Here is a 17,556-nt window from a genome sequence, read left to right on the forward strand (position 1 = left end):
ACACACAAATGCGTTTGTTTTACTATCCTTGCGGAGACTAAACAATTGATTGCCATTCAAAATCCTATTTTCCCCTAACCTGATCGTGGACTTCAGGAAACAGCCGAGGGAGCACCCCCCTATCCATATCGACGGGACAGCAGGGGCGAAGGTGGAAAGTTTTAAGTTCCTGGGCGTAAACATCACTGACAAACTGAAATGGTCCACCCACACAGACAGTGTGGTGAAGAAGGCGCAACAGCACCTCTTCAACGTCAGGAGGCTGAAGAAATTTGGCTTGTCACCTAAAACCCTCACAAACTGTTACAGATGCACAATTGAGAGCATCCTGTCGGGCTGTATCACCACCTGGTACGGCAACTGCTCCTCCCAGAACCGTAAGGCTCTCCAGAGGGTAGTGAGGTCTGCACAACGCATCACCAGTGGCAAACTACCTGCCCTCCAGGACACCTACAGTACAGCACCCGATGTCACAGGAAGGCCATAAAGATCATCAAAGACAACAACCACCTGGGCCACTGCCTGTTCACCCTGCTATTATCCAGTAGGCGAGGACAGTACAGGTGCATCAAAGCGGGGACCGAGAGACTGAAAAACAGGTTCTATCTCAAGGCTGCTGCCTGCATACACATACTTGAAATCATTGGCCACTTTAATAAATGGAACACTAGTCACTTTAATAATATTTACATTTCTTGCATTACTCATCTCATATTTAGATACTGCATTCTATACTTTTCTACTGTATCTTAGTCTATGCCGCTCTGACATTGCTTGTCCAAATATGTATATATTCTTAACTCCGTTCCTTTACTTGTGTATTGGGTATATGTTGTGAAATTAGATTTGTGTGTATTGGGTACATGTTGTGAAATTGTTAGATATCACTTGTTAGATATTGCTGCACTGTCGGGACTAGAAGCACAAGCATTTTGCTACACCCACAATAACATCTGCTGTATGTGACCAATAACATTTGATTTGGCTTGATTAGAACCCTAACTCTTAACCCTAAAACTAACCACTACTCTACAACACTGGTCCATCAAAAATATTGAAATATTGCCTATTTTCCCGGAAAACTGCCCTTTTTGTCCTCATGCTGGCTAGCAGTAGCCACAACAGCCATTATGGAATGGCACTTCATATAGCATATGGACGAAAAATACAGTTTTCCGGGAAAACTAGCAGTATTTCAATCTCCTCTATCAGTGTGGATAAAGGTTACATTTGGAGTACATTGGCATATCCCATCCCTGCATTGAGGTATGTTTTCGAACCCATATCTCCGCCAGCTCCCGGGTGTCTTAATGTAACCATGAGCCGTAGAGGCTCCTCAGAGGACGAAGGGGAGGAACATCCTCCTCAATGAATTTCATAAAAATAGTGAAACAAAGTTATCATTTTTAGATAAAACTACTAAATATATTCACGTCTCCAAATAATTGATAAAAACACTGTTTTGCAATGGTGTACAGTAGCCTCAACAGCACTCTGTAGAGTAGCACCATGGTGTACAGTAGCCTCAACAGCACTCTGTAGAGTAGCACCATGGTGTACAGTAGCCTCCACAGCCCTCTGTAGAGTAACACCATGGTGTACAGTAGCCTCCACAGCACTCTGTAGAGTAGCACCATGGTGTACAGTAGCCTCAACAGCACTCTGTGGAGTAGCACCATGGTGTACAGTAGCCTCAACAGCACTCTGTAGAGTAGCACCATGGTGTACAGTAGCCTCCACAGCCCTCTGTAGAGTAGCACCATGGTGTACAGTAGCCTCAACAGCACTCTGTAGAGTAGCACCATGGTGTACAGTAGCCTCAACAGCCCTCTGTAGAGTAGCACCATGGTGTACAGTAGCCTCAACAGCACTCTGTAGAGTAGCACCATGGTGTACAGTAGCCTCAACAGCACTCTGTAGAGTAGCACCATGGTGTACAGTAGCCTCAACAGCCCTCTGTAGAGTAGCACCATGGTGTACAGTAGCCTCAACAGCACTCTGTAGAGTAGCACCATGGTGTACAGTAGCCTCAACAGCACTCTGTAGAGTAGCACCATGGTGTACAGTAGCCTCAACAGCACTCTGTAGAGTAGCACCATGGTGTACAGTAGCCTCAACAGCACTCTGTAGAGTAGCACCATGGTGTACAGTAGCCTCAACAGCACTCTGTAGAGTAGCACCATGGTGTACAGTAGCCTCAACAGCACTCTGTAGAGTAGCACCATGGTGTACAGTAGCCTCAACAGCACTCTGTAGAGTAGCACCATGGTGTACAGTAGCCTCAACAGCACTCTGTAGAGTAGCACCATGGTGTACAGTAGCCTCAACAGCACTCTGTAGAGTAGCACCATGGTGTACAGTAGCCTCAACAGCACTCTGTAGAGTAGCACCATGGTGTACAGTAGCCTCAACAGCCCTCTGTAGAGTAGCACCATGGTGTACAGTAGCCTCAACAGCACTCTGTAGAGTAGCACCATGGTGTACAGTAGCCTCAACAGCACTCTGTAGAGTAGCACCATGGTGTACAGTAGCCTCCACAGCACTCTGTAGAGTAGCACCATGGTGTACAGTAGCCTCAACAGCACTCTGTAGAGTATCACCATGGTGTACAGTAGCCTCAACAGCACTCTGTAGAGTAGCACCATGGTGTACAGTAGCCTCAACAGCACTCTGTAGAGTAGCACCATGGTGTACAGTAGCCTCCACAGCACTCTGTAGAGTATCACCATGGTGTACAGTAGCCTCAACAGCACTCTGTAGAGTAGCACCATGGTGTACAGTAGCCTCCACAGCCCTCTGTAGAGTAGCACCATGGTGTACAGTAGCCTCAACAGCACTCTGTAGAGTATCACCATGGTGTACAGTAGCCTCAACAGCACTCTGTAGAGTAGCACCATGGTGTACAGTAGCCTCAACAGCACTCTGTAGAGTAGCACCATGGTGTACAGTAGCCTCAACAGCACTCTGTAGAGTAGCACCATGGTGTACAGTAGCCTCCACAGCCCTCTGTAGAGTAACACCATGGTGTACAGTAGCCTCAACAGCACTCTGTAGAGTAGCACCATGGTGTACAGTAGCCTCAACAGCACTCTGTAGATTAGCACCATGGTGTACAGTAGCCTCAACAGCACTCTGTAGAGTAGCACCATGGTGTACAGTAGCCTCAACAGCAGTCTGTAGAGTAGCACCATGGTGTACAGTAGCCTCAACAGCACTCTGTAGAGTAGCACCATGGTGTACAGTAGCCTCCACAGCACTCTGTAGAGTAGCACCATGGTGTACAGTAGCCTCCACAGCACTCTGTAGAGTAGCACCATGGTGTACAGTAGCCTCCACAGCCCTCTGTAGAGTAGCACCATGGTGTACAGTAGCCTCAACAGCACTCTGTAGAGTAGCACCATGGTGTACAGTAGCCTCAACAGCACTCTGTAGAGTAGCACCATGGTGTACAGTAGCCTCAACAGCACTCTGTAGAGTAGCACCATGGTGTACAGTAGCCTCCACAGCACTCTGTAGAGTAGCACCATGGTGTACAGTAGCCTCAACAGCACTCTGTAGAGTAGCACCATGGTGTACAGTAGCCTCAACAGCACTCTGTAGAGTAGCACCATGGTGTACAGTAGCCTCAACAGCACTCTGTAGAGTAGCACCATGGTGTACAGTAGCCTCCACAGCACTCTGTAGAGTAACACCATGGTGTACAGTAGCCTCCACAGCCCTCTGTAGAGTAGCACCATGGTGTACAGTAGCCTCCACAGCCCTCTGTAGAGTAGCACCATGGTGTACAGTAGCCTCAACAGCACTCTGTAGAGTAGCACCATGGTGTACAGTAGCCTCCACAGCACTCTGTAGAGTAGCACCATGGTGTACAGTAGCCTCAACAGCACTCTGTAGAGTAGCACCATGGTGTACAGTAGCCTCAACAGCCCTCTGTAGAGTAGCACCATGGTGTAGCAGGAGGACAGATAGTTATCCTTCTGGTCCCCACAAGGATAGTAAAACCAAAAACCTGTATTACATAACGATGAAAGAATTGTCAGCACATTCTCAGCTTTTATGAGTCTGACATCAGTCACTTCACACTATATACTTCACCTCAATAGTAGAGAGAGTATGTACTCTTCTCTCATTGAAATAGCACCATCAGTGTTCCCCTAAGGGGAGTTGAGCCTTCCAGTGTCTAATCGTAGTTCCATATACCCAAACCTCCACTCTACACGTCACCATGCAGACCCATTATATTCCAACCTTTTAAATGGAACATTTGCAAACAAAAACAAATGTGTTTATTCATGAAAAGCCACAGTGACGTCAGGAATGTTTTATTTATTTTTTGCCCAAAATGTATATGACCTTTCCAAGATGGGAATAAAACAAAACAGAACAGAATTTTGGGTCCATTTTCCCAAACCTCAGCCTCTTTGTGTCCTCCCCCCACACTCTCTACAGTTCCTCTTTTTGCACAAACTGCTTTTCCATCCATTTAATCTTCCTTTCATTTTCTATTGGCTTTGTGTGCTGTATGGTGTGTGTGCGTGTGGCACGGTGTGCTGTATGGTGTGTGTGGCACGGTGTGCTGTATGGTGTGTGTGCGTGTGGCATGGTGTGCTGTATGGTGTGTGTGGCACGGTGTGCTGTATGGTGTGTGTGCGTGTGGCACGGTGTGCTGTATGGTGTGTGTGGCACGGTGTGCTGTATGGTGTGTGTGGCACGGTGTGCTGTATGGTGTGTGTGTGGCACGGTGTGCTGTATGGTGTGTGTGGCACAGTGTGCTGTATGGTGTGTGTGTGGCACGGTGTGCTGTAGGGTGTGTGTGGCACGGTGTGCTGTAGGGTGTGTGTGGCACGGTGTGCTGTAGGGTGTGTGTGGCACGGTGTGCTGTATGGTGTGTGTGTGTGGCACGGTGTGCTGTAGGGTGTGTGTGGCACGGTGTGCTGTATGGTGTGTGTGTGTGTGTGTGTGGCACGGTGTGCTGTAGGGTGTGTGTGGCACGGTGTGCTGTAGGGTGTGTGTGGCACGGTGTGCTGTAGGGTGTGTGTGGCACGGTGTGCTGTAGGGTGTGTTTACCAAGGGCTAGACGTTAGATTGACAGTACAAAGGCCACACTGTATGGATTTTCCATCACGTTTAGATGCTTATGTTTGTTTAGCGCTTTATTGCATGATGAGGAGACAGAAAGTCTGAGAGAGAGAAGATATTGCGTGGATATTTGTCTTGTGTGTGTGTGTGGGCATGTGTGCTCACGGCAGTGTGTGTGTGAATGCACGTGCATGCTCAGGGCTGTGTGTGTGTGCATTATCTAGTCACGCTATGATAATGTTGTGTGACGTCTCCACAGAGCGGACAGTGTTAGGACCTTCTCTCGCTGAACAATCACTACTCTGTGTGATGTGGGGGCCACAACAGTCATAATGGCAATTATGTCTGTTCAGCAGCCAGATTGGCAGATATCTGCTGAGAGGGAGGGAAGGAGGGAGAGAGAGACAGAGAGAGTGCAGAGGGGGGAGAGAGACAGAGAAGAGAGCGAGAGAGAGAAAGAAAGGGAGAGGGAGGAGGAAAAAAGAAAGAGGGAAAGTGAAAGATGACTGGCTGCACAGCTGCAGGGTGGGTGGAGCCTGTCGAGTCTAGTGCAGCGTGTGGTGTTGTGCACATTTTTCTATGTGTGTAGTGCGTGTGTGTGTTGTTGTGCACATTTTTCTATGTATGTAGTGTGTGTATGTCCTGTCTGTACACTCTTCATCCTCATGCCCTTATCTGCTTCACTGTTTACCTGTTATGTTGCCATGGGGACTCCCGCCCTGGATCCATGCCAAGCTAACCTGCAGACAGGGACGTCATTCACCCCCAAAATCTGAGGGGGCACAAAGTATGTGAGGATGGCTGAGGGGTGACTCGGACAGGGGCTAGGCCTCCTGCTGGAAGTTGGAGAATTTAGCATTTTTCAAACATCTTAAACAGCTTTTTCCTGCAATATAGATCCATAATCATTATGCTTAATTCTATATAAAAAAAATAGTTTGTTTTTCTGCATTTCTAAGCATATCTCTTGAGCTGTCTGTGTCCTGGTGGTTATATCTTTTTTGGTATTGAAAGGAATGTGAGTTTTATTCAGTAATTGCTTGGTTTTCTAAAGTCTACCAACCTTGCTAGCAGGCATCCCATCGTAGATAGTTTGACAAGCTAGCTACTCTAACTTGAGTGATAGCCTGAAATGGCTTCTTGGTAGCTAGTTATGAGATTTGGAGATTGGGAACCTATCTGGGCTAGTTAAAGCCAAATTCATAAAATTGCTAGGTGGCTTGTAGTATTACAGAGAAACAACAACCAAAAATGTAACTTTTTCCCCCCTCCATTTTGTATTTTATATTTGTAATACAAACCCTGTTATTCATTATACATTTATTTTTACAGGACAAATCTGAGGGGGCATGTGCCAGCAGGTGGCAGCAGGTGAGGGAGTGCGGGGGGCACTTGATTTGTCTGTTATTTATTTTTATTAAAAAAATGTACATGAGAGAGAAAGTGAGTGAGTCAACCTAGAGAGTGAAAAGAGAGAGAGCTTTAGCCTCACCTACAAACTGCTTTCTTAGAAACAGGAAGTTGATTGATGCGGTGTAACCTCTGACGCAGCCAGCTGCCGCTGCTGACGGAGACTTTCTCCGTTGGCCCGGCAACGACTCAGAAAATACAAACATCTGGACCGATGCTAAACTCTTTACCTCCATCATCAGCATTATCGTCATTGCCGCTATAATCGGTGTCATTATCATCTTTCCCATTATGGTCATTAGCTTCGACAGCTGGCGCGCCTGGTTGGGGTTGGTTGGTGGTTGTAGAAGTCAGTGATAATATGACCCCATTGATATAGATCGTTTGGTTGACCCTGTCTCACCTGCTGTGGATAACCTCCCACAGTTAGCTAGTCACTACAGATACAGCCTGGATTCGAACCAGGGTATCACAACCGGCCGTGATTGGGAGTCCCATAGGGCGGCACACAATTGGCCCAGCGTCATCCGGATTTGGCTGGCGTAGGCCGTCATTGTAAATTAGAATTTGTTCTTAACTGACTTGTCTAGTTAAAAGGTTCAATTAAAAAAATAGACAGCCATCAAGTTCTCTACATACCTCCCTTTAAGAAGACATGGACTCTGTCACCCTCTCATCTGTCTTTTGTTACCCCATATGGTGGTGCCAGATTGGGCAGTTTTCCTCACCTGCAACTGGGCTCCCTTTAATGGACTTGGTGGGATTTTGGCTCAGATTCATCTGTAAAGTGTCATGAAATCTGGCAACACTACCTCCATATACGTAAAAGAGACAGCGTTTTTACAAACGTTATCCTCAAGTCAGAAAAAATGATTGTGATGTAATATTGTGGTGTGATATTCAGTTGCGACACGTTGCCTTTTGGTTCACAACACGGTTCACCATGTTCTAGTTCACCACAAGTGTTATATGATGTGTTCAGATAGCTAAGCTTCAGTCATTTCATCATTGCAAATGATTTGCGCTAGAAGGGTGTGGCATGCAGGCATCGTCTTTAGTGTGTGGTGTTTTGTTTAATATTTGTGAGTTACTTTGTTCTAGCAACCTTTATTCATCATTACAATATTGATTAATATCACAAATATATTGGAGATATTTACAGATTAAGTCCCAATGGAGAAATATAGCTCAGCAATGTAGTTAGTACATTATGACATGTACTAGTCTATTCAGGGGGCAGGTAGCCTAGTGGTTAGAGCATTGGGCCAGTAACCGAAACGTCGCTGGTTCCTTTACAGAAATCGACAAGGGGAGAAATCTGTCAATGTGCACTGAAACCTAAATAGCTCCAGAGGTGCCGTACTACTATGGCCGACCCTGTAAAACAACATATTTCACTGCACCTAGCTGGTATATGTGACAATAAAAAAAACATATTTTTTTCTAAGTTAGGAAGTTTCACAACTTGCACATGTAACTGAAAGCACATTATGTGAAGTTTTCCATTTTGCCGTTGTTACTCAATCCACATCACATCTGCTGTGAGGGCTGAGAGAGTTTACAGTACAAGGACAATACCATCATAAAACAGGAGGAGGACATCGGGGAAGATAAAGAGGAGGGACACAGTGATAAAGAAAGACAGGGATAGGAACATAGAGATTGAGAGAGATAAATAGAGATAGTACATCTTGTTATAAACCTGTAGAATAGGTTTTGTTACCGTGGTATTCATTGGAAATAACCAACTTGAGAAATAACACAAAGAAAAACATCATGCATTTTAGAGTATTCTTTTATTTGCATACTTTCATACCAAACACACACATTTATGCATTTTATGTAATATAACATTAAAACATATGCAACAATTCAATCTGTTTTCTGTTCACCTGTCCTGTACTTCAATACAAGAACCATGGCTATGTTTTTATTGATGGAGAGATGGATATGATGGAGGAAGACGGGGGTGTATTCACTAGGAACCAAACAAGTACACTGGACAAAATTGAGAGGGACTAACCTTGAATTTGTCCTATAAGAAATGGTCATTTTTGTTGCAAAACGTTTTGCACTAATGAATACACCTCTGTATTCTCTTGCCGATGGTTTAGTGGAGTGAAACACTGGTCTCAGGTCGGGATGGTTCACCTGTTCTAGTATGTCTCTCTCTGGCCTCCAGCCACTGTGGATGGGCCAGGCCCCTGTTCCTGCTGAACTGAGCCAGCTAACCTCACACACTGATTATCAGCACAGCAGGCACGGGAGACAGGCCCAGTGAGGGGGCAGAGAGAGACCACACACACACACACACACACATAATACACATTCATGCAGGCACGGATGTACACACACACACACACACAGAGTAGTTAATATGCTAACACATACAGTAGCTACCCCAGCAGGAAGAGACAGCAGTGAGATAGCTGACCTACTACTCTTAATGAGGACAGAGAGAGAGACCTTCACAGTTCTTTGAATACACTACATGTCCTAAACTGTACAAATGGAGACTAGTAACCAAACACAGTTTTAGTTACACACGGAGAGATCAAAGCATTCAATTTGTATTGTTTGGATGACAGGAAACAGTGGGTACACAAACACTCCCTGCTAAAACCACAAGTAAGACCAACACTTATATTACAAGCACTGGGGTCTCTCTCACACACACACACACACACACACACACACACACACACACACACACACACACACACACACACACACACACACACACACACACACACACACACACACACACACACACAGAATAGAAACTGATGGATGACTATGAAGTCTTATTTTATTCATGCATGAATACAGTCCGAGAAGCATTAATGCACCTGGAGAGGATGAAAGACTTCCCACCTGGTCACACAGCCAGTTGATAGAGAGAAAGGAGCGACCATCAGAATCACAGACAGACATATAAACAGCCATGATAATGTCAGGCCCCACTTTATTTACAGAGTCCCAAACAGATGATCTGTAGATGGTTACGGGTGATGGATAGTTAGCTGAAATGTTGTTGACAGTTATTGAACATCTACAAACCAAATGAAGTGTTACCTAATGTCATGCTTCAAATAGGTCCATCAATGTGTGGTGTTACAATGGCGTAAACACTAACTGGTGGAACTTTGGCAATACTAAAATCCATTCTCAGAGATCCAGGCTGGGGTAAGGGTCCCAGTGATCCTCCCCAGTGCCCCCTCTCCTCTCCTGGGTTCAGACATACAGGCTGTGGCCCCAGGGCGGCAGAACTTAACCACTGTGAACATGGAGGTAAACGTACAGTGTTCACATGTGTGCTAAGTCCTGCCGCCGCGCAACCAGGTGTGTGTGTGTATATATATACATGTTTGTTCACACACCTTTATTACCAATAGATCCAGGTTGCATACTTCATGCCGGCCATTGGAAATCCCTGGCAATGTGATTCAGTCTTTAGTCTTAAAAATCACTCTACCAGGAATTCCCCTGGCCGGCAGCATGGTTGACTAGACTTGAGGCGTTTGTGGTGGAGGTGTGTGTCTGTGTCCATGGTAACTTGTGGTAAAAGTGTAGGTCCATGGCACACTAAGATGTGCTATCCTAAAAGACACCAGATGAAAACCCACAGATAGTTTCTGTTTAAGTCCATGAGGGTGTTGTTCTGGATCTTCCCCTGGTCCCTCCTTTCACACTGTCTACAACTCCAGCCAGCTCAGTGTGTATGTGTGTGTGTATGTGTGTGTATGTGTGTGTGTGTGTGTGTGTGTGTGTGTGTGTGTGTGTGTTCTTCAGCACTGTCATATCTTCGTCATTCACAGGTCATTGTTGATATCCTTTTTCAGCAGTGTGTTGTGGCTTCTTGAAGACTCAGCTTCCTGTGGCCTCTTAAAAATAGCTTTTCAAGGATAGTGTAGAGAATTCAGTCAGAAGGATGTATAGCCAAGTGGCACTCCCATTAAGATGTTATACAGTACCCTCTGTGCCCCTCTCTCTGTCACTCCCATTAAGATGTTAAACAGTACCCTCTGTGCCCCTCTCTCTGTCACTCCCATTAAGATGTTATACAGTACCCTCTGTGCCCCTCTCTGTGCCCCTGACTGGGGAAACTGACTCAGTGTACAGTGGCGCTGCTCTTAACTCCTAACTCGGCCCCAACAATACCTCATAGTGGATCTGCACCTAACTCTGCCCTAACCATACCTCACCATGGACAGGACTACTCCTAACTCTGCCCTAACCATACCTCACAGGAGCTGGGGTTTTGTTCTTAACTCTGCCTCAACCAAACCTCACAGGAGCTGGGGTTTTGTCCTAACTCTGTCCCAACCAAACCTCCCAGGAGCTGGGGTTTTGTCCTAACTCTGCCTCAACCAAACCTCACAGGAGCTGGGGTTTTGTCCTAACTCTGCCTCAACCAAACCTCCCAGGAGCTGGGGTTTTGTCATAACTCTGCCTCAACCAAACCTCACAGGAGCTGGGGTTTTGTCCTAACTCTGCCTCAACCAAACCTCACAGGAGCTGGGGTTTTGTCCTAACTCTGCCTCAACCAAACCTCCCAGGAGCTGGGGTTTTGTCCTAACTCTGCCTCAACCAAACCTCACAGGAGCTGGGGTTTTGTCCTAACTCTGCCTCAACCAAACCTCCCAGGCGCTGGGGTTTTGTCATAACTCTGCCCCAACCAAACCTCACAGAATCTGGGACTTTACTCCTAACTCTGCCCCAACAAAACCTCACAGGAGCTGGGTTCTTCCTCTGCCACAGTGAATGACACGTCCAGACTGAGTTTGGTACATCCAGTATTAACAAAGTGCTATATTTAACCATTACCTAATGGACGGATATAAATTTTAGAGAGCTGTTTTATTCTAGTCTAGTGATTCTGGATCACACCATATGAGTCAGTATTAGAGCACCTTTTGGGGGGAATTCCAGGCCCTAAATAAGTTAGTCTGGTGTCTGTACACAAGGCCTGCCTTGCCAGCCAAAGTACACCCGTGTTAGCATCGCTAATGCTAACTTGTCGTCTGTATAGGCAGATGCTAATGCTAACTTGTCGTCTGTATAGGCAGATGCTAATGCTAACTTGACGTCTGTATAGGCAGATGCTAGCTGTAGCACTAAAAGCTGTAAAGTTCCTAATATACTTTTACCAAGCTGGATCTGTGAATGAAGAGTAGTGTCAGACTATAATTAGCTAATGTAGTGTGTCATTGATGTCTAACAGACCGGCGGTTTTAACACAAACCAAATAATAAACAGTGAAATAAACACTCATTACAAAATGTGTACACAGCTCACTTGATTGTGTTCAAAATGTTGATGTACAGTTACTATTTATGTCTAAATGTAACTTGTATGTATTTGAACTACCCGGAGTAAATGGTCCCTCGGAGATAAGATTCCACAGAGATAAAGATTCTATACTCCATACCGGGTCACGCTGTGAACTGTGTGTAAAGCAGCCCTATGAGTGCTCATTGTTAGCTAATGCTGACGAACATCTCTGTGTAGCCTGCAGGTTGGCATGCTAATGCTAACTTTAACAAACGTATCTCTCTTATCTCTGGGTAGCCTACAGACAGACCAGCCCAGCACATGCTAATAATATCTCTTGATGGGACAGACTAGCCCTATGAGCGCTTCTAATGCTAACAAACGTATCTCGCTCTCTCTGTACTGGTGCATAACAGCCCTATGAGTACATGCTAATGCTAACAAGCTTCTCTCTTTCTGACCAAAACCTGGGTTGCTCTGCCAAACCAACGTTCTGTCCCACCACTGCTGCTCTCTGTGGGTCAATTAACCAATCAAAGCTTGATTAACAGCGCAGGACTAGACGTGATCGGGTGGCTGCTGGGAAAAAACCGAGCAACTAGAAGTTTCTGTCTGTCATTCTTCTCTCTCTAGCTCTGGCTCTCCCTGCTTACAGTATGGAGTGTGACTGACTTCAATTTGGGGACAGATTCAATTAACTGCTGAGTTATCGTTTTTGCATCATTGAGGGCCCCTGTTGTTGGTTCACATTTCAGTGGACACAGGGATGCTGCAAGTTGATTTAGAGAAATACAAACATTTCTTCACAGTTTAGGCTACAGTATGTCTAGCCTTTTATCATTGAGTTGTATCTGATGTATTTTATTGCATCTATGCTTCTAACTGTATGAGTTACATATGAATAACTTTCCCGTCAAGACAGTTTCATGTTCATAATATTTACTAAAGCTTTAGTCTCCTGGAGACAGAAGGTCATTCAAGGTCAGCGCCCTTATAAGAAAGACCATAACTGAACCTCTTCTCTGGCAGCATATCAGTCAGTTACACTGTGTACCCATATGTACTTTCATCTCTATCTCTCTCTCTCTCTCTCCCCCCCATTGGGGCCTTCTTTTCCCCATTCTAACCCCCAGCCGTTAGTACCTATGAGCTCATTCCTTCCCTCTTCCCCTCTTAATGACAGCATGGCTGGTGACGCACGCCGCCCTGCCGCCTCACCTCAAACACTTATTCAAGGGATAGACGGCTATTATCTCTCACTGCTTTCCCCCTCTCTTTCATTCTGAGTCAACGAGTTTTTGGCTAATTCTCAACTAATCATCATTTGGTAATTTGTGAATCCTGAGCGAAGCGGAGAATTTGAGGAAAATGTAATCACTGACTGAGTGATGTTCAGAAGCAGATGTATCTTAGCAATGACAAGCTGTGTGTGTGTGTTCTATGGAAAAGAGAGTATAGGGTGTGTGTGTGTGTGTATGTGTGTCTGTCTGTCTGTGTTTCTCTATGTGTAGACGTGGACTCCTCCTGCCACCAATCTCTCTGTTCTCAGATATTTGGGTAGTGTGTGTGAGTTGAGCAGTAGCATTTACACAGCCATTTACACAAGGGCATAACGCTAAGTGGAAAACACTCTGTGAAGACAGCTGGATCTCAATGTGTGTTGTCTCTAAACATATCTTCTCCCTGTGTGCCTATCCAATCAGCCTATCACACACACACACACACACACACACACACACACACACACACACACACACACACACACACACACTGCTGAGTACCCTTCAGAGTACAATGCACACACAATATGCATATAATCAATATACAAACAGCATTTTTTCACAATGTCCTTTAGAGCAAACACAGTGAGGTGTTAGCAGCACTCTGACCTTAGCGACTCATAAAAGGAGAACAGAATCCAAAGCGATACTGTAGCAGCCTGACATCATACTCAACTTGGTAGTGTGGACTGGCTCCCATAGCCTAATACAGAACCAACTGGACCAACCGTACCATTAAGTGTAATACTGTGTTTTTACAGACTACAGCATACTGTACATCGGTGGAGGCTGCTGAGGGGAGGACGGCTCATAATAATGTCTGGAATGGAGTGAATGCTCCGTCCTCCCCTCAACAGCCTCCACTGCTGTACATAGACAGATGAATATAGACTGGAACATAATGTCTAGTTTAATTATATTTATATGTGTTACTATGGAAAACTACTGTATTGCCATGATCTACATGATGCTCAATACTGTAAATAAGCAGGGATCAGGGGTGTTGCTAAGATGACATCGTCACAAACTGGATGAGGCCTACCGTAAATTACCATGAATCCTCTTAAGCCTTTCAATCAGTCCTTCAATCAAGAGAGCTGAAGTAGTGTGTGTGACACAGCAGAATCACTGTGTGGCACACTCGCTTTAACCTAGTTCTGTAGACCTACACACCTTGATACACTCCCACACCCGTTCCTTTGTGTGTGCTGGCCTCTATTTCCTCCTAGTAAGTGTGTGTGTTTGCATGCGTGTGAGGTCATAGTTACTGCTGATTCCGTGACATTCAATGACATTCACAGAAAGATGTCAATGTCATTGTTATGTTTAACAGCGGTAACAGAATCAAAGCCAATTCAAAGTTCCCTGGAAGTCGAACCAACAACCAAGGGAACACGTCACAAATGGTACACTAGCATGAAAATAACAAGTATTTCCAGACAAAAAGCTTGATGGCCGTACCAGCCCAGAACCCAGCCCAGCTCAGCCCGGCCAATCCTTCTCTCCCTTCAGCCCAGCGGCTGTAACCCTACCCTGGGCCTTATCCCCTGCCAAACCCCACCACCATCGTACTTCGCCACGGACGCCCACGCCGCCTTACACACACACACACGCACGCACGCGCACACGCACATGCCCCAAAGTAGACACCCCAAACACCAGGCCTAGCTCCAGACCCTCATCTTCTACTTCTCCTCCACCTCTTCTCCTTCTCTTCGCCCTCTTCCACCTTCCTGTCCGGCACCTCTTCTCCTTCTCCTTGCCCTCTTCCACCTCCCTCTCCTCTCTCTCCCTTCCTTCCATCTATTTTTCTCCTCTTTGTCACCATCCGCCCTTCCACCTTCCCACCCCTCCGCTCCTCCACCCCTCTCCCCAATGTCCGGTGACACTTGCAGTCTTAATGAGCACAGTGTGAGAGGATAAATGATCACCCCCCCACCACTTCCCCTGCCTGGAGGTCTAGGACTGGAGGCCCAGTTAGCGCCAGTAGAGACCCAAGCAATGAGAGCCCCAGAGAGGGGGAGCCAGATAGCCAGAGACAGACATCCTGGCTGGTTAAACCCTTGACTAGAACCGTGATCTGTATAATTCCCTTTCATGGAGGTTCTCTCCTCTCTGGGCCGCTGTAGCAGACTTACAGGACTTCTGAACAATGACAGGAATGTTCAGAGCTCTCCTCTCTCTCCCCCTCTCTCTCCCTCTCTCTCTCTGTTCCACGTCCTTCTCTCGCCTGCTTTTCCAACAAACTTTTTATGACATCCGCTGTGCTCTGTCTCTCAGTCCCCAACTAACTCAGGCCTGGTTGACAGACGAAGACAGACAGACGGACAGATAGGCAGACAGGCTTACAACAAGAGAGAGCGAGAGACAGACTAACAGATATATGGACGGACAGATAGATAAACGGACAGACATACGGACAGACTAACAGATATACGGACGGACAGATAGATAGACGGACAGACATACGGACAGACTAACAGATATACGGACGGACAGATAGATAGACGGACAGACATACGGACAGACTAGACAGACTGTCACAGACAATGACACTATTTACAGCATGACCTTTGGGTGGATGTTCACATTGGCGGCAGAGATTACTCTTAGATCAGGCCGATATGTCGCATATCCAAACGACACTTGAGTAGCAGATCCAGATAAGATATCCACTGTTCACTAGAGAAAGTAAAAAGCCTGATCCACAGGTTGTTGTACAAACAGCTGGTGAAAAGTGAAGTGGTTCCCTCCCCTGTTTGGAACATACACCTAGGCCTATATCCTCACTTAAAAAACAAAACAAAGCTAAAGTCGTCAATAATCCAATAAAACCATTATCTGGGACAATGGTGAAAAAAAGAACATCCTATGTGATAGAAGATAGAAGTGTTACATACCTGAGAGGAGACTGTTTGCCTCTCTCTCACTCTCTTACTCTCTCTCTCTCCCAGAGACTGAGTTGAACTTCAAGGTTGTAGTGTCTCTCATTCTCTCTCTCCGTTCTGTCTCTCTCCCAGAACAGACAGTGTGTGTGAGTGCGTGTGTGTCTGGGAGCCAGACGGGTTGAGTGAGTCGGGCAGCCCAGCCCCAGCCATTGAGGGGATTCCTTTTTGTAAACGTCAAAGCTTGGGTCCACCCCTTCCCCACATCGCTGTAACACACAGGAAAGGGGGCAGGGAGGCAATTAGCTGTAATGCTGGTAATAAAGGGGCAATGCTATTTCACCAAGACTTAGCCTGGGGCTGAGAGGATAACATTTTATGGGGTGTTATTGTGTAATGTCTTGGACCATGCTTTGCAATGGAAATCACTGACTTCTGCTCTTCATTTTGTGTTACTGCATCAGTAACAGATTATGCTCGAGGTGGAAAACTATGAACCAAAGTCCACAAATTCAATAAGCCTCATATTTTTGTCTTTCTGTTGTTTTTATTTATTATTTTAATTTTAATTTAATTTTCCTCCCCAATTTCGTGGTATCCAATTGGTAGTAACGTCTTGTCTCATCGCTTCTACTCCAGTATGGACTCGGGAGAGGCGAAGGTCGAGAGCCGTGCGTCCTCCAAAACACCACCCAACCAAGCTGCACTGCTTCTAGACACAATGCCCACTTAACCCAGAAGCACCAATGTGTTTGGAGGAAACACTGTACACCTGGTGAACATGTCAGAGTGCATTGTGCCCGGCCCACCACAGAGGTGTGCAATGGGACAAAGACATCCCTGCCGGCCAAGCCCTTCCCTAACCTGGACAACTTGTGCACCGCCCCATGAGTCTCCCAGTCACAGCCAGCTGTGACAGAGCCTGGACTTGAACCCATAATCTCTAGTGGCATAGCTGGCGCTGCGCTGCAGTGCCTTAGACCACTGCGACACTCAGGAGGCCCTTCTTTCTGTTGTTTTAAAGCTGTCCAATTAAGTATCATGTGTTTTCACTTTCTGTTTTTGTTGTGAAGCAACAGGTGCTCGTTTAGATTTTTTTAGGGACCACAATCTTTATGAGTCCTCATGGCTCTGTGAGGCTCAGTGGTTGGTAACTCTTGGGGGGGCGGGGAGGGAAGGAGAGGGTTTGTGTGGTTTGGTCCACACCTGTCCAAAGTTTACACAGCCTCCCTCCCTGCCTGCTCCTTCCTCTCCTCACCCCCGGGTAAGACGAGCCTCTGAGAGAGGCTATTAGAGACTTTACGACTTTCCTTACTCCCTCCATCCACTCCTCCCCTACCGCCACAAGTCTCAGGCTGGGTACTGTGTGAGGAAAGAGCCTTACTTAGATGACCACGCCCCAGTAAGCACAGTGTGTACGTTACACATTCCTCACACACATATACACACACATATACACACACATGGGTTGTTTCTAAGCAACACTAACAAAGGCATATGTAATGATTCTTACCGTAAGGCAGATGATAAACGAGATATATTTGTCTCGAAATGGGTCTTTTGGATGACATTACAGCTGACCAATTTGATAGTGTTCATGTATTTGTGTGGATTTGTTATGTTGTCAT

Source organism: Oncorhynchus clarkii, chromosome 13 (assembly GCF_045791955.1).
Source record: "Oncorhynchus clarkii lewisi isolate Uvic-CL-2024 chromosome 13, UVic_Ocla_1.0, whole genome shotgun sequence".
NCBI lineage: Eukaryota > Metazoa > Chordata > Actinopteri > Salmoniformes > Salmonidae > Oncorhynchus > Oncorhynchus clarkii.